This window comes from Trachemys scripta, chromosome 10 (genome assembly GCF_013100865.1).
Source record: "Trachemys scripta elegans isolate TJP31775 chromosome 10, CAS_Tse_1.0, whole genome shotgun sequence".
NCBI classification, from domain to species: Eukaryota; Metazoa; Chordata; order Testudines; family Emydidae; genus Trachemys; species Trachemys scripta.
The window spans coordinates 70,981,253-70,999,932 of record NC_048307.1 but is presented as its reverse complement, the minus strand read 5'-3'; the positions used below and the strand labels follow the sequence as shown (position 1 = coordinate 70,999,932).

The window sequence follows — 18,680 nt, the reverse complement described above, 5'->3', positions numbered from 1 at the left end:
CCATAGGTCTTCTTGATGGCTAGAAGATGAGCCCTCCTGACTGGGTTTACAAGCACTAGGTGAGAATTGGCCAAGAGCCACCTCATTGGCTGGTTTGCATGTTGCATCCCTTCTCCCATTCCTGGTCTGTGACTGCAGACCGTAAGCTCTTTGGAACAGGGACCTGTCTATTTATAGAACTGCAAAGTGCCCAGTTTTACTTTCAGAGCAAACGTTTTTACAGTCATAAAGCAAAAACTTAAATGTCACCTTATAGCATGTGATAACGATATTATAAGTGAGATTAATGCATGCAGCAACTTACAAGCTTTATTTCATATAGACTAAACACATTGTTGTAAGTTCAATACCCATCTTAACTATCCTAACACACAGGGGAAACAGACTGGTTTCCAGCAATGAATTTATCAGTGCTCATCTGAGGTCTAAAGCCTGGGCATGAGCTGCCAGCGTCCCAGGGACATTGGGTGACACACACCCCTGGCATGAGGAAGTGGGATGAGGGGAGGTTATAGGGAGTTCCTGAAACAGAGGGGAATAGGAGGGTGCACACAAGTTTCTTGTGGGGGAAATGCAGGGCCGGCGCTTCCATTTAGGTGACCTAGGTGGTCACCTAAGGCACCCGGATTGGGGGGGCGGCAATTCGGTGGCGGGGGTCCTTCCATGCTCCGGGTCTTCGGCACCAATTCTGCGGTGAGTCCTTCACTAGCTCCGCCGCCGAAGTGCCCCAAAGACCGGGAGCGTGGAAGGACCCCCCCGCTGCAGAATTGCCAACGACGACCGGGAGCACGGAAGGACCCCCGCCTAGGGCGCCAAAAACCCTGGCGCCGCTCCTGGGGGAATGGTGGAATGGAAGGAACCCCTGGTGTGTGCAATGAGCTCAGCCTAGAGAAGCTACAAGGTGTGTGACTCCCTAGTGACGGAGACATGGGAAAGACTAGAGGACAGTAACTGAGTAGAGAGTTAGCTAATGGGTAATATAGCTAATGGAGTTTCTTCTGTGTTAAATCAATGGGTTGGACTGGGGCGGAAGTGGGGTGACAGGGTTGGAACTTGGCAATGAGGAACTGCGTGAGGGATAGTGAGAAAAAACAGGGAGAGGGGGTGGAAATGGAAGAGGGAAAAGCACTAGACGAGAATTGGCCAAGAGCCACCTCATTGGCTGGTTTGCATGTTGCATCCCTTCTCCCATCCCTGGTCTGTGTCTGCAGACCGTAAGCTCTTTGGAACAGGGACCTGTCTATTTATAGAACTGCAAAGTGCCCAGCAGCCTTTTGGGCTCTGTTTTTAAAAAAATGTGTACACAACACAAAGAGCCGTGTGCATCAGCAGTCACATAGGGCACCATCCTCAGGGCTGTTTCACACGCAGCTCCCTAGCTGGGGAGCAGATATCCATTTCTCATGGCAAAGCAGGCACGGTGTTGCAAGAAGGAAGAATCATTTCCTTTGAATAGCTTACAATTTTCATAGCTTGCTCTTTTTCGCATGTCACTGACCAGCATTAAATTTGCTGCAATTTGGCAACCAGGTCCCTGTCACAAGAGATTTTTCTTTTTCTGTTCTACTCTTGCCACACTTGTAGAGTTCTACGTCTCAGCACTCCCCCCGAGGGTGTGATGGGCTCGAAGAGTGAGGTACTCAATCAGTGGGCAGGCCTGATGATTAGGAGAGAGACTGAAAAAATCACGGGACCTTTGTGCAAAGCAAGATCATGGCTGAGAAGGAATAAAAATCCCCCATGGTGGCAACAGCAGCCAAAGGAAAGAAGGAGGTGAAAAATTAAAGATAAAGGTCATCAAGGCCTTACTTAGCTTTGTCCCCCTGGCTATACAGCTTTGGGCCTGATTCTCACTGCTTTGCACCCTGTGTCATCACGTACACCGGTGCATTTTGGTCTAAGGTGCAGAATTCTGAACTGCAAATCTCTTTTCAGCCACTTCGCACCGGGGTAAATGATCACACAAGATGCAAGACAATGAGAATCAGGCTGTGTTTTTTCTATGTCTGTACAGCTCCTAGCACATTTGGGTTCTTCTGCAATATAAATAATTAACCAATAAGACTCCCTCCATCCAAAGCATTTAAGCAAGGGGATTCTAGTAATAGCCACACGTATCATACTGCCCCTCTGGAGGGAAGTCAGAAGCATGGAGCTGCTGGCATGGGGCAGCCAAATCCTTTCCAAGTAGGGAGGCTGCCTGGTAACCGGACACCTCACTCTCACTCTTCATTTACGAGATTTTTTTAGGCTGCTGCTCAGATGGCATTTCCTGAGAGCTGCACAGACTCAGCCTCGGCTCCTGGCCAGGCAGCTCCACCCGCCTGTACCACACTGCTTGTCAAAACACAGACAGTCACAGGAGTAGTGCTGTGCTAATCAACCCAAGGGTTTGACCTTAGCAACACTGGCTCATGCCACGCATGGGGGTGGGGAGGGGGCAATTTCCCCAACACACATGAGCTGTGGGGCCATTTTAACATCCTGCAGGCTCATTTATGTTCTCACACATGTTGCCTCCCTCCCAGCATATCCTTGTTCCCGAACCACAGTGTAACACTGAGGACCTGTGCCTGTTCCCTTGGAAAGCCATAACAAACTCCCAGTGACTTCAATACGAGCAGGCTAATAATGCCCCTTCTCTGGGAGCATCACTTCTCCTGCAGCAGAAGCACAACTACTAGCTCCACTCCTCCTGTTCTATAGACTGGGTCCCGCCAACCTGCCATCTGTAAGTATAAGGGTTTATAGTGCTGGCTATTCCCTTCTCTTCTCTATAGGTTCTTATACTGTACTCATCACTGTAATATCAGAGCGCCTTCCAGTAGCAGTGGCTCCCAAACTACATGGACTACAGTTTGGAAACGTGCAGTACGGTACTGCATTAAGCAGTGTGATTAACAGGTCTCACATATTTGTTCTCTTATCCTCTCCCTGGGGAAGAAATGTGTATGGTGGGCTGTTTTGCTATATGTTTATGTTAGAGAAGATATCTCTGTAGTATCTGGGCACCTCTCATATTAAATAGGTCAGCAATAACATAGATTCTTATAGTTAACGTTGAGAAACCCTTTTTGTTTAAAGGCTGACTCTTCGTAGTACCCTAAAAGCTGCACACTTACTCAGGTTGCCTTGAAATATCGTATGCCTCATAGGGGCACAGGGTACATGTAGTGATCCAAATTTGAGGTCATATGACCTGTTGGTTCCTGAGTCACAGCCTGCCGAAGCAAACAGCTTTTCGAAAGGTTTATTCTGGCAAAGGGTTGTTGTTGTTGTTTTTGGCCCAGATCTAGAGCTTAAACCATGGCTTTGATCCTGGCACAACTCATTTGAGGGGTACCCCAGGGAGTGCATGACACCCCCTAACCCTTTGGGGGAGCAAGATTCAGAACTTTATTAGCAAAAGAGTTGGGCTCTGCAGTTAGGCTCTTGAGAAAGGGTCAAACAGCAGATAGATTACTCTTAGCATGTGCAGAGACTGAAGCCAAGAGGATTTGCAGGGGGAAAGTTTTCACTACAGCTGGATAGCTTGGGGGGGAGCAGCAATAAACCTTTGATCCTGATGTTACGTAGTTTGAGTCCCACCTTGGGCAGAGATCTGGAAAAGACTGCAAGGCATATTGCTAAAATCTGTCCCTCTCTCATTGTTTCCCCCCACGTTGGAGAATGTAATAATAAAAACACACAGTGTTTTAGGAGTGAGGGTAATAGGGGTTTGGGGCTGCATTGAGGGGAAGGTAGAACTGGGAGAGGGGATAAATGGGGATGAGTAGTAGGGGAGGTCAGAAGCTCAGGGGAGGGACACCTGAAAGGAAAAATGGGGTGAGTGACAGGTTGGACTGGGGGAGAATAGGGGCAGCCCCACATTCTCCCCTTCTCTGTGTGTGCCAGGATTTGGGGGGCCCTACCCATCTAGGGGAGTCTGAACCCCTGTTCCTGTCCCCCCAAATGTGAGCTGGGATATGGGAGTCCTTTCCTCTCAGCGGGTGTCTGAACCTCACTCCCTGCTCCCCCTTCCCCCCGTATGTGTGTATGTCAAATTCTGGGCAACTGCAACTGTATTCCCCCTCCATGGTTTCAGCAAAGGCACCCACCCTAGGCTTCCAGCTCCCCAACCATCACCTCTCTGGGGTAGAGATATGTATCTCTCTCTCCCTCCTGACTGGGCAGTTCCTTGCCTACACTGTGAGTTCCCCAGCAAGTCAAACTGACTAAGCAGGCCTGCTTTGCTTTTCTCCTCAGAGGCTATAAACAGCGTAATTGCCCATGGTTTTAAGCTACCACACAGCTTTTTTCTAAGCAAGCACATTTATTCAATAGGTAAAAGCATTACAGAGAAAACATACTAAAAACAATAACAGAACCTGTTATTAACACATGTTAATAAGCTTACCAGAGATCACCCGCCACCCCCATCTCCACAAGAGCTCAAATCAGTGTCAGTCCTTCCAACCCTTCCCTAAGGACTGAGGCCCTCCCCTTGGATAGAATGTCCTGTCCCTCTGCTGGATCAGAAAGAAGACCTTGAGTCAGTTTAAACTCAGGCTGTTTATCCAAAAGTCCTCTCTTTGTCTGTTAAGTTCTCCAATGAAAGCCTGAGTCACACTGGTCATCACAAACATTCTGAGATGTATGTATGGAAAATATGTGAAGCATTATGTATATATACTAAAAATTATGTGAGTTAAGGCAAGTCACTGAAAGGTGATCCATATAGTCCTGACAGGCAAAAGGGAAGACACTCACTCTGGCTGGTCACATGCAAACTGAATATTTTTTACAATGGACACCCATTTATTGTTTGAGCAAAATGATAATCAATAGATTTTTGGGGCTGGAGGGAAAAACAAAAACAGTAGAGGTTATTCTGTTTAGGAGTAAGACAATGAATTGTTTAAACTATATCTGGGGTGCAGATGAACCCCCAGTTATTCCTTCAGTCTGTGAGGACAACCCACAAACAGACTTGAACTTATGAGATGGGGATGCATAACCAGGGGAATCTCAAGGAGGAGTAGAGAGGTTATTTTATCTCTATTTGGCACTTGTGTGACCACTGCTAGAATAATGTGTCCAGTTCTGGTGCCCACAATTCAAGAAGGATGTTGATAAATTGGAGAGGGTTCAGAGAAGAGCCACAAGAATGATTAAAGGATTAGAAAACCTGTCTTATAATGATAGACTCAAGGAGATCAATCTATTTAGTTTATCAGAGAGAAGGTTAACTTGACTACAGTCTATGAGTATCTGCACAAGGAGCAGATATTTAATAATGGGCTTGTGATGGCGTGCACACACTGGATAGGAAAAGGTTAACTCCTCATTGTGGGCTAAAGAAGCTACACCCCCACATCTCTACTGGGCATGCCCCAGGTGCAGCACGATATAAAAGGGAGCAGCCCAGCTCAATCTGGGATGACTGCTGAAGAAGAAGGATGCTTAGTAAAGGCTCAAGCCCTTGCTTGTGGGAGCCAGAGATCCTGAGAACCAGATTGGAGGCCTACAGTTGACCGACTGGAGTCGGAGTCCCAGGGATTTACCTGTGCTGAGGAACCTGGAGACCCCGAAGCTATATGGACTATGACTTTAGTAAACAGGGTAAGAAGCGGCTCAGGGAGGGGGAGTGAGTTGTAAACCCCCCCAAAGCAGAGTCAGTGGGTTGCGGTAGGATCCCCACTGACTAGGTGACGGACACACTTGCCAGTGGCAGGGCCCTGAGACGGGATCGAGTGCAGCAGGGATCACCCAGGATCCCCCTATCCTGGCCATCACCCCTTGGGGTGGAGGCCCCTATCTCTGGCCATTGGGCCATACAGCCCTGAGGGAGAGGGCATCCATATCGACCTTAGCCATTTGGCCTTCCTGCCCTGAGGTAGAGGGTGGCTCGGAGCCTGGGGTGCACTCATCCCGCACTGGATGGGGTTCCCCTAACCATCACAGGGCACTTCAATCTAGCAGAGAAAGGTATAACATGATCCAATGGCTGGAAGATGAAACTAGACTCGTTCAGCCTGGAAATAAGGTGTACATTTTTAACAGGTAGAATAATTAACCATTGGAACAATTTACATTGTTGTGATGGATTCTCCATCATTGACCATTTTTAAATGTTTTTCTGAAAGTTCTGCTCTAGGAACGATTTGGGGGAAGTTCCAGGGCCTGTGTTATGCCGGAGGTCAGACTAGATGATCACAATGGTCCCCTCTGGCCTTGGAATTTATGAATCTATGAAAAAAACACTGGGAAAAGGACTTGGAGTAAACAATCTTGTAGGAGATCAGGGAATGCTCATTACTTAAATCTAGGCTCTAGAAAGTAGGTTGTGATTTTGTTTTATATGTAACCATTTGTTTCCAATATCCTCATTCACTAGCACTCGAATCTCTGTTTTTTAATAATAAACATATTGTTTTCACTCTCCATCTATCTAAGTGCTGTATGTTAAGTAGAGCGGCGATCCTGAGTTGAATCTTACAAGCTAGTGTAGTGTGTCTTATTCCTTTGGGAATAATGAATCTGAGAGTTCAGTGGAACAGGGGCTGAGCACTCCAGAGGGAATGGGAGGATGGTGGCTGGCGTGTGCCTATCGTTAACCCATGCAGCAGGGATCGGCAACCTTTGGCCTGCGGCCCACCAGGGTAAGCCCCTTGGTGGGTCGGGCCAGTTTGTTTACCTGCCGTGTTCGCAGGTTCGGCCGATTGCGGCTCCCACTGGCCGCGGTTTGCCGCTCCAGGCCAATGGGGGCTGTGGGAAGCAGCGCAGGCTGAGGGATGTGCTGGCCGCCCTTCCTGCAGCTCCCATTGGCCTCGAGCGGTGAACTGCGGCCAGTGGGAGCCGCGATGGGCGGAACCTGTGAATGTGGCAGGTAAACAAACCGGCCCGGACAGCCAGGGGCTTTCCCTGAATAAGCCGCGAACTGGCTTTGAGAACCACTGGTTTAGCATAAGTGGTTAGCACATATAATAAGGGACCATTCAAGATAGAGTGGCTTGTTAATACCTCAGCAGTTATAGGACAAAAAAAGGGGGTTAGTGGCTTACAGATATTACAGTGTGGTATTTTGCCATGAGTTCCTTTCTCAGACCTGAAGCAGAGCTGTGTGTGGCTCAAAAGCTTGTCTCTGTCACCCACAGAGATTGGTCCAATAAAAGATATTACCTCACCTACCTTGTCTCTCTAATATCCTGGGACTGACACAGCTACACTACATAGCATTTAACCACCATTTTTTCACAGTGTGTAGGTAGATGCTTAAAAGAAGATGATAGGGACCCCAGAGACCACGGATCAATGGCAGATTTCCCAGAGAAAGTAGTGCAGGATTGGACCTTTAGCAAGGAATCCAGAGCTCATCACTGCCAAGGAGAAACCTCAGAGCCATAGTTAGGATTGTAGTTGGTTTTATGCTGAATTTTTTCAATTGAGCAATTCCCTTTTTGTCTGTTTCCGGAGCTATCTTCTTCATGATGAGTCAGTTCTTACGAGTTAGTCATCCCTCCGGAACACAAATCTTTGGAAAATTTGACTAGTTTCGTGAGAGCTTACGCTATGTGGGGAGTTTAAACGGTAAGTAAACAAAGGAAGAAAAATGTCTGAAATCAGAGGATTTTTTCTAATTTTGTAAAGTGCCCATGATATTAACACAGCTGGGAGCAGATGTTGTTAGGAGTCTAACATTTGTCATGCAATGGGGCCCTTTTGTAAGGTTATCAGAAAAGTGGCTTTGTAAACTTCATATCGTGGGGCTCTTTTTGTTTTCTCTCTTTGGCTCCCCGATCTTGTGGGCTCACTTTATCTATTAAAAGCAGATTTTGCTAACAAGTTCCACTCGGCATCAGAAAACCAGGTGGTCTCTTTCTGCCTCCTACGTCATTGCCAGTGATAAAGATCCTGCAGTCAGAACTCAGCTGTCAATTCTGTTGGTAATGCCTGAGACAGAAGAGTTTCCAGGTTGTTCTCCCATTGCTAGACTCGCAGTGCTACCAAGAGTAGAGTAATAAATAGTGAGCAGGTATGACTCACTTGTGAGGATAGGTGACTCAAAGCCAAACACAGGGACTGGTGCGTTGAATAAGCAGATGCCATTTTGACAGTCGCTATTCTGCCTACAGTACACTCAATCTCATTTTATGGGCTAGTGATAATATATAGCATTTACAACTTGACTAGGGAATGTATATAGCTAGTTTAAACCACACTGCAAACATTAATTAACCAATCCATTCTCACATCCCCCAAAATTAGTAAAGTTTATCCTTGCTTTAAAGATGGGGAAATTGAGACACAAGGGCTGTGTGGCTATATGGAGGATTTTCTGAAATTCACTTATCTATTGTATCCCCATAGGTGGCAGCAACATTAGGAGCATTAATATCGATGTGCTGCCAGTGATCTGATCACATTGGTTAAAATGCAAAGCCAGCAACTGTCAGTGTCTCATCTACACTGGGTGCACTCACTCTTACTTCCGCTGGTGGGATTGCACTTGTGCTAGAACAGTGGTGCGTACAATTTGCCTGAAGTGTAAGGAGCACTGCTCAAATCTACTTAGACTTGAATAGTCTTAACATTACAAATGCATTAAATTCAGATGGAAACTAAAAGATTCCTTATCAGACAAGAACTGAATTCATTGGTCTGTGTTCCTCCAAAGCAGCTAAAAGGAAGAACTTGTGCCCATGGGTGCCAGGTTAGTGTAATTTTTGGTGGTGCCCAGAACGGTTCCAAGCAGAGCCGTCCTACCGGGGCAACTGCCCTCGGCCCTGCTCTTTGGGGGGCCCTGCGCTTCAGGGGGATGTGGGGTCCAGGGCAGCTGGGGGGCTTAGTGGGGGGGCCTGGTGCCGTCAGCAGCAAGCGACCCGGCCCCAGCCCGCCCTGCTGGCTCCCAGTGTCGCTCGGGGGAGGAGGAAGAAGCTGTAAAGAGGCAGGGTGGGGGCTCGGGGGAAGGGGCGGGGTGGGGCGGGGGTGGACTGGGGTGGGAAGAGGCAGGGTGGGGGCAGAGCAGGGCCGGGAAGAGGTGGAGTGGGGCGGACTGGGGCTGGGTTGCTTGCTGTGCCGGCACCAGGCCCGCCGCTAACCCTGCAGGCCGCCCTGGACCTCGTGTCCCCCTGAAGCACAGGGCCCCCCAAAGTGTGGAGCCCGGTGCAATTGCCCCGCTCCGTCCTATGGACGGGATGGCTCTGAAAATTTAAGCCCAAACTTTGGGGAAGCCAGGCCCACATTCCTGAATATTGGAGGAGCACGGACACCACAGGCCTATATAACTCGCCGCCTATGCTTGTGCCTAAAGAACAGGATCGAGAGTGAGATCCGCATTCTGTTCCCTAGCTGCCACTGACTCTCTGGATGAGTTAGGCAAGTCACTTTGCCTGTCTGTGCCTCAGTTTCCCTCTCTGTGGAATGGGGACAACAATTGTGACCATCTCGTGTAGGTGTCATGAGGATTAATCAGTGTTTCCAGACGCCTGCATCCACAAAGGTATTTAGGCTCCCTATTTTCATTGAAATCAGTTGAAGTTAGGAGATTAAATACCTCTGAGGATCTGGGCCAGAGAGCTTTGTAATCTCCAGATGAAGATAGCTTTGGAAATACAAATCATTATTATAATATAGTTACAAAGTTTAAAAAATAGTATCAGAGGGAAAGAGCAACCAGAGGCACAGGCCAAGGAGAAAAAACAGCTGAGCTGAGCTGGAGGGTCACTATGAAGAAGAAATGCCCAGGGAGGGAGGCTGTTCTGAACTTTGGGAGCTGCAGGAGAAACGATCCTCACCTCATTCCCAGCTCCCTTCTGAGCTGTTTGTTGTTATGGTTCTCGTCTGGAATCATTTTGGTCTGGGATGGCGAGTGTTACATCCTAAGGTTTGGGATTCACAAGCAGGAGGAATACAAGGATGCCTGTTTTGGGGGGGCCTGTCTCCTCTAAACACAGAGAATCCAAGTACATCTGGATTCTGCTCACAGCAGCCACTTCCCTCACTGGAAGGCTCACGTGTCTCTTCACTGGGCTGAACAATCAAGATGCTTGTCACTCACTGCTCTTTGCCCCACCTCACCATGCCGCACATGGACTCTCTGTGCACCGATGGGAGGAGACTGACTCCCATTGGACAGAAGCCTTTCCCGCAGCACATGAACTGCCACCTGCAAGAACTGAGCAGCTGCACTTAAAGGGGAAGAGCACAAACTGACAGGCTGAAACCCAATGCATGAAAACTTAAGATACTGGGGAAAGTCAATGCCGATTCCTGAACCAAGCCCTTGCCTGGGACCCCTCAGGCTGAAGTCCAGTGTCAAACTCTGCAGATGAATGGGCTGACAGCAAACTGTTGCCCTCCACTGGGACCCTGCAGTCCAAAAGCGGATAGTAAACCAGGGCTCTTATCTGCAGGCTAAAGGCCTGATGCCAAAGCAGGACCACCACATGGGACTGTGTGGGGTAAAGTATTGTGCCTCCATCATGACAGAGGGTGACTGGGCCAAAGCTGAATGGGTGGCATTGTGACCTGTTGCATGGGATGGCAGCACCACTCAGATCTGACAGGGCGGCTGTGCCCTCATGAAAGGTGGCCAGACCAAACCCGAGTGGTACTGTGTTCCCTCGCGCCAAGTCGCCATGCCCAGAAGGGGAGGCTGGGCCCAGTTCTGCAGGATCAGCTGCTGCAGGGGTGAGCTTGCTCTCCAGCCTCCCCTCTGCAGCAGGTCTCCAGCCTCCCCTCTGGGAAACACTGGATCTAGGGTCAGACTAAGGGCCTGGCACTGAGCTGTGGCCCTCCGGGGGGGGCTGGGCAGGCTCCAGAGCAGTGGGGAGCCAGGTACATGGGGCCTGGCCGGTGGCTGGCTGGGACCAGCCCTGCCCGCAGAAAAGCCAGGCCGTGTTGGTGACTCAGGAACAGGCCAGCTCCCCACCCGCTTCCCCAGCCCCTACCCCTCCCTTTCGCCACCCACCCCATCATAAAGCCAATGGCCGTCACCGCCCACCTCTGACTGACAGGGACTGAAAGCCAACGGAATCCAAAGATCCGCCTCAACTGCTCCACAAGCAGCCAACAGCTGAGCAGCTACAGGGTGTGAGCGTTTCCCCACCCCCACGCCGGCCTACTGGCCAACCCCAAGCCGGTTTTTGGGGAGAGTGGCGTGGCCAGTGTCCAATCGAATTGCACGGGAGGTTGCTAAGGGGTAGTTGGTAGCAGGGCCGGCTCGGCTGCAGACCGATGGGAACTGGTGCCGGAAGCGTCGAGAACAGCGACCAGGCTGGGCCTACAGGTGAGGTGGGCAGGGGCCGAGACCCCACCCATAACACCCCGGGGGCAGGGCGGGGAGACGGGTAGCGATCGGTTGTTCTCCTTCCCCTCGTCATCTCGTGAGGGGAAGGGGCGCCGGGCGGGGATCGAGTGTCCCGCATCCGGGGGGGGAGAAGAGCCGGGCAGGGATTCAGTGCCTCCCTCCCACCCCACATCCATGGGGGAGGGGAAGCGCTGGGCAGGGATCGAGTCCCCCCCCTCCCCGTAGCGTCCATGATGGGGAAGCAGGGCAGGGATCGCGTGTCCCCCCCCCCCCCCCCCCATGGGGGGGGGGGGGGGAGAGAGCATGGCAGGGATCGCGTGTCACCCCTCCCCCCCAGTCCATGATAGGGGGAGAGAGAGCAGGGCAGGGATCGAGTGTCATTCCCCCCCCCCCCCCACACACACAGAGGGGGGTGGGGGGGGGGGTCTGGGCAGGAATCAAGGACCCTTCTCTTTCTCCCCTATCCCTTTGGCCCTCTCCTGCCTCTGTGGATGACAAGCCCTTCACTCCCACATCAGAGCAAGAATTGCCCTTATTGCACACTTACTGGTGCTCTGTGCAGCCCAGTCCAAAATTACCCCAATATCACAGGCTTTCACCTGTACTTTACAGAGCCCATGCCTCATGTGGATGCATATGACCTCCAGAATGTTCTCTGGCATTCATCATCTGCTTTCGCCCTTTCTTAACATGCTCTTCCTCCCCCATCCCCATGACAAAAAATTCTCACCCTTCCTGAGGCTTTACGTGTTCTGGATATTTGCAACCTGTTCTCATGTCTTGTCCTCTTCCCTTCCCCTGTTTCCATTTAGCTATGCTGCATGTGTTTAGTTCTTTCTTTGTAATTCAATCCCTTCAACTCAGGATCACTTTTATTACTTCTGTTCATTGGCATCTGTCTGTGCAGTCTACTAGGTGCAGTTATTTCAGTTCTATATAAAGGGACAGTTGCCTCCCAGTTTGGTGGGGTGATGCCTCTGTGTGTGCAGTCCAAAATTGAATTAGCCTCTATTGCACCCATATCACATTGCAAACTCATGTCTTGTTTGCTGTCCACTATCACCCCTAAGTCTCCTTCAGCTGTTCTTGCCTTCCAAGTGTCACCTTCCCATTAGAAAAAAAGGATTGTTTGCCTTACTCTGTAGGTTGTAGCTATCTTAAGTTGTATCTCCATTTTCCTGCTTATACCTTTAATCTCTTGTTTTCCTTGTATTATTACTTTGTTCTCACTGGTGTCTGAAATACCCTTCTGATTTGGGATCAGCAAACTTAATAAGCCATAATCTGTCTTTCCAGGTCATTTAATAAAGATCCTAAATAAAAATGTGCATAATATGAAACCCTGCTGCACCCTTCCTTCCTCCTGTCCCCAATAATATTTGGCATTGTTATAGCACCTCCTCATCCAAGGATCTCAAAGTGCTCTGCAAGGGTGGAATAGTATTGCTATCCCCATTTTACAGCTTGGAAACTGAGGCATAGAGGTGAAATGACTCGGGTCGCAAGTTGATGGTGGTAGACCTAGGAACTAAAACTCAGGTCTCACTTCAGTCTGGTATTCTATCTACTGGATACATTTCCCTCTGCTACCTCCTTCCCTGGCCAACTCTTAGCACCTATCTGATATATTTCTGAGGCAAGATGGGTGAGGTAATGTCTTTGATTATGCACTGAATGAGGTACGCCACATGTTATGGTAGGCATGGGTAAATTGCGGTGTGGGGTGGGGTCTTCTTTAAGTTCTTTATTGTAGGTGGTGTCAGAGTTGTCGGTTGGTCTCATTCACATAGTCTTCACAGTTGAGGACTACGATGGCACCCTCTTTTTCTGCTGATTTGATCAGTATCTGGTGGTTAGATTTCAGAGACTGTATAGCAGTCTTCTTGGCAGTTTAGAGATTATGATGAAAATTATGTTTTTAAGGACTTCACCGTCAATTTTTTTGGGGGGGGGGGAGGGGGCGGGTCCAATACAAGATATTACCTCACCCATGTTGTCTCTCTAATAGCTTTGGGCCAACACAGCTACAACACTACCATATTTCTGGCATTCTGTAGCCAACTCTAGATGTCATTTGACTACCACTTGCGGTCTGTTCAGTTGTCAGTCTGAGAGACAGTGCTATATCCGAGTCAGTTTGGGTTTTCCAGGTAAGATTTCATGTTACACTCTATCCGATATTGTACTGCTGTTCATGTGTTAGAGCTGTTATATGTCTTTCATCAACTGATGTGTTAAGATATTTTCTTAAAAACTCATCCTTGTCTGCAATGACTAGTTCTTTATTAAACCAACAACTATGCATACACAGTTCCCGCTTTCTTTGGCATCTAGATAACTACCTGTTTTGGTTTTGATTGAAGTTATAGTTGTCCTATTGTCATGGTAAGTACCAGAATTGCTATTTCCCTTTTTTATATATAAGATGACTACTAAGCTTCCTTCCTCTCATGACTGCTGATCTAGAAATGCCTGTGGGCCAGGCTTATTAATCGAATCAACTGACTGGTACAAAGTGTTCAGTTTTTCATTTTATTACTTTTTATCAATAGCTGTTTTATTAAGCTAAATAGCTGTTACTGCCTAATTGTCATAACTCAGTTTCAATGAGATGGGCTTTAAAAAGTAGTTCAGCCATTTTAGAATTCTCACTGTACCCTTCCTCATTTTATTAGACCTACTTCCTTTCATGTTTGGTTGCCACTTCTCTACTTCTAACAGCTGGACTTTGGCTAGACCTTCATTCTGCATTTATTTGGTTTTTTTGGTCCCCTTCCTTCAATTTTTCCCCCCTTGCCAAACCTTAACTCAGTTCTTATATGCTGGTTTGGTTCCTACACCACACGGGAAGCTTGGGCAGACTGCTCTTTTTCTCCTGGTCCAGTAGAGGTGCATAGAGCCCTGCAAATCTGTGGATATCCACTGACCATGTTTGCGGATCAGATGTGTATACAGATTTTGTATCTGCGCAGGGCTCTAGAGATGCATTCATTTTGCTCCATTGTTCATCCTCTTATAGGCTTTATTAGTGAGGGTACAGGACAGAAAGCTGCATCTTTAGGCAACTGGATACAACAGGCTCTAATCTGCGTTTTCTTTAATAGCCCCTTGCCATACGTATCCTGTAGGATATATTTGCAGCTTTTTTGCACTGAGCGTTACTTGCAGGCTTGTCTACACTTGCAGCACTGCAACTGCACCCTCTTAATGAAGACGCTTCCTACACCAATGGGAGAGCTTCTCCTGTCAACGTAGGTACTCCACCTCTCTGAGTGGTGATAGCTAACGGGAGAGGCTCTCCTGTCAACATAGGAGGTACTGCACTGGGGGTAGGTCGGTATAACAATGTTGCTTAGAGATGTGGATTTTCCACACCCCTGAGCGACGTAGTTATGGCGAAATAAGTTGGTAGTGTAGACTGAGTCTCAGTGGGGGATGGCAGTTGCCCCAGGCTTTACTGGTGTTGGAGAGGGATAAGCTCTCCCTGTTTCTCCTGGGGATGAAGTAGCTTCTTACAGGAAGGGCTGTGGCTGTATATCCCTTCTGTCACCATCCCCCACTGTGGAAAAACAGCTTCTTCTGGATGGAGCTTTGGCTTCTGAGTGAACTTTTTCTAGCCCTCTTTTCTCTTCAGGTGATATCTGGGCTTCCTATTTAGTGAGCTAATCCAAGATTGCTGTAAAGCATCATAGATGGGAGAAGCACTTGTGTGACAGGTAAAGCCGCATCCTCAAAGATGCTTCCCTATCCTGAAGGGCACACCGTCCCAAATATCAACACTGTTGTGGGTGGAGGTAATAGTTGAGGGGGATGAAGTGATGAAGGAATAACCAGAATAACACTGTGGATTTGCTTGGCAGGTACAAGTCAAGTTGGTTCCAAGTTGTAGAAAAAGATGGGGTTTGGGTGTCTGGCGCTCAGGTGCGGTGGAGACAGCTATGAACAAAGCAGTTAGAAATTAGTAAGTACAAAATCAGTTGCTCTGTGGACTGGGATTTGTAGCATCCATTGTCTACCTGGGCTGTTTTGTATTTAATAATTGTAAGTAAACAGTTTGCTAATTCCAGTAATTACTCCCTTGGCCTTTCTGTTCCTCTTTTGTGTTTACAAAAGATTGCAGATTAATTTTAGTGGTGGCATTAGGATTTTATAATAAATACTTCCAATGGCCAGTAATACTGCCAGTAATACTTACCTAGGATAAATCTTGACATACGAAGTTTCAGCCTGGGCACAAACTAGCTCAGGGGTCGGCAACCTTTGGCACGCTGCTCGCCAGGGTAAGCACCCTGGCAGGCTGGGCCGGTTTGTTTACCTGCTGCGTCTGCAGGTTCGGCTGATCGCGGCTCCAAGTGGCCGTGGTTCGCCGCTCCAGGCCAATGGGGGCTGCGGGAAGCGGCGCGGGCTGAGGAAAGTGCTGGCCGCCGCTTCCCGCCCCTCCCCCCCCCGCCCCATTGGCCTAGAGCCGTGAACCACGGCCAGTGGGAGCCGCGATCAGCCGAACCTGCGGACACGGCAGGTAAACAAACCAGCCCAGCCCGCCAGGGTGTTTACCCTGGCGAGCCATGTGCCAAAGGTTGCCGACCCCCAAATTAGCTTTTAACCAAATTTTGCTTTAGGTGGCAGGTCTAGTGGTTTCACCTGCTCTGGGGACAATATTTTGTTTGGAGTATTAAGGTTTTCTGAAGTTCTGTTAGTGTTTGTTATTTTCAGTTATGGTTTTGGATTTGTTCTAAAGATTATTCAACATATACTGTATTTGTGATGTAAAACATTACTTAAATGTTAAAATAAACCTCACCTGCTGCTGTTAATCTGAAATGTTCATGAACTGTTTTAATATCTCCAAACATTTGAAATCTGATCATATGTACAAATAAACATTTCCCACTCTTTCTTTAAAAGCCAAATCTAGTGTTAAAGGTTCATCTGATGGATAAGTTAATCATGTATTTAAAAGGGTTGATTAACTTCAATACCAGACAACCGATTTCAATGTCAACGTACAAGGAGGGAAACGGCCGTTTAAACTAAGCTTTTTGCTTAAAAATAAAAATAAGTAAAAGCCACTGTTGTCGCTGGTACGTCTCCAGAGTTAGCAATGGTGGGAATGCTAATGGAAAGAGGAGTGCAGGCAGTTGGCAGCATTTTAAGCACAATTTAACACTACCCAAAGGACTTTTGTACAACATGGTGCTTACAATTCTGGTACTTGCTCCAGGGTAGCACTCCCATTGATAACATAAATTCAGTGCTGCTAGTGCTAGCAGCAGTGGTAGGAAGCAAACATAAGATGTCCTGTATTATCCCCTGTGTCACTGCATACATGCAATAGTAGAATAGTTGCCTGGTACTGAAGTTGCATCACACCATTAAGAAATTTCTGTTTCAGCATCTGCATCACTTCAGTTAAACAGCATGAAAATACATAGTCAGAAGTGGAATCGTGGGGAGATCGATCCAGGGCATTAGCATTCTTTGTCACTTTGGATTGAGCTCTCTGGAATGCTAGACCCTTCAATAACTCCTCTTTTAAAAAAGCTTTTGTTGTCACTTAAATAAGGTGTTTTTACATCTGTCACATTTGTAAGAATGAGGAAAATTAAATCTAACCAATTTATCACAATTTCAGCTGTTTGCTTTTTACAGTTCCAGGTTGTCTGCTCAAAAAAACCCAGTAATCTTTAATAGCTGGAATGTAGTTGATTTCACTTTCTACTTCTAAAGCATTAGCTCAGTACAGCAGATTCAGTTGCAATCTTTCCACGGGAATCAATTCCAAATACATTTGTGTACACTGGAACTAAAAATAAACATGGAAACATTCTTAGAATTGTGACAAAACTCTGCCTTAAAAAAACTAATTTGAGGGTTGGGGTTGCACCTCATAATGTCTGTGGAAGGCATTATGTGTGTCAAAATAACGAAATGTAATGCACACCAATACACCGACAGTGCAAACTATTTAACTAATTCTAATGTATACTTAATCTACAATCATAAGCTATGTACTGGATGTGTGCTAACCCTCACACATTGTATAGTACCAGCTGATGTCTCTGGCCTGGCTGGAGTTTGGGGTCCTCTGGCAATATGGTATGAATGTGCCCTTCTGTAGGGAAATTGTGGCAAGAATTGGTTGGGTCACGGGATGTGGCAGTGCTTTTTATCCTTTGATTCATAGTAGGGGCAGGGTCTCAGGTTATGAACTAGAAGTGCAGAGTTTAGATTTATTAAATTTGTATTATGGTATGGCCTGGTAATCCTAGTCAGAATCCCATTTTTCTAGTTGCTGTTCAGACATGCATTAAAATCTGAAGTGCATATACTGGGAGAAATATGCATGATTAGTTAGGCAGAACTAGGTTAAAAGTATTAAAGTGAACTGATTTTGGGGAGGAAAATAGGCACCTAAGAACCTTTCCAGATTACAGTACTCACTGAGTTTCACTGGGAGTTTGGCATTTCACTGCCCTTTATGCCTTTGCAGAAATTTTTTGGGGGGAATGAGAGGGGTGTGGAGGGTGACATTTTCTAAAAACCTAAATATCCACGGATGGAGCTCTCGACTGACTTTAAGGCTTTACATATCTTGCATTCCTGGTCAGTCCTCACCAGAAGCTGAGAACTGCATGTGCCAGAAGCATTCTGTGTATTGTTCTTAACTTGTGACTGTGTGTTGGGCTTCTTTACAGTGGTCCTTGTACTTCTGCTTATGTCAGTCTTGAAATGATGTTGCCTTGTTTTTAGTTTTTGAATTTATGAATATAAAACTTAAAATTAAAGAGCTCCCCTAAACTCGTGCTACTAGTTTTCATTGGCTGCTTTGTGTGAAGGGCTCTGCAAGATTCCTCTTCTCATGCCTGGTCTCAGAAAATGGAATTCTCTGCGCACTGTTCCTGCACTATTTCCTGCAAGTGCTGGGAGACTGCACAAATAACCCTGTGCGACTTCACGGGGAGATACTGTGCCCTCTAATGTTGACTGTGTAGGTATCGTTCTCTAACATATTTTATAATAGTTGAGGCTGGCCTGTTTGCCTAGTGCTTTTGGACTTTGCCTCTTGGTTACTTTGCAGAGAAAGCTGTGATGAGCGCTCAGCCCTGGGTGGGATGAAGTGTATCTTATCACTCAGCAGCAACTCCCGCAGCTGACCAAAGAGCATCTGGGATGGGCCCTGCTTCCTGTCGTCTTGGCTGAAAACAGTTCTGATGTGGGGACTTTGACAGTGTCAGGCTCCCTACCAGGAGAAGGGCTCAATATACATAAGGCTTGGACAGTATGACTGTGCTTTCTTAAAAATACTGTGAGGGAACCTATCAGGCCTCCTAGATAGTTACACAGGTCCCGTTTAATAGGCCTAAAAGATCAGATTATAACTTCCTTGTTG

General features: G+C 47.4%; 1 protein-coding gene across 3 annotated transcripts in view; it reads left to right on the top strand.

The window, feature by feature from the left end:
* The first annotated feature begins 11,171 nt into the window (after positions 1-11,171).
* ABHD2 (abhydrolase domain containing 2, acylglycerol lipase) overlaps positions 11,172-18,680 on the top strand; it is a 69,433-nt gene continuing 61,924 nt past the window's right edge. The window contains exons 1-2 of one of the 3 annotated variants that reach the window (XM_034782911.1): positions 11,180-11,269; positions 13,299-13,440. The gene's annotated coding sequence lies outside the window, so the exon portion shown is untranslated. Of the gene's footprint in view, positions 11,275-13,298; positions 13,441-18,680 lie in introns of all 3 variants that reach the window. The other 2 variants (XM_034782909.1, XM_034782910.1) reach the window with 2 other exon arrangements.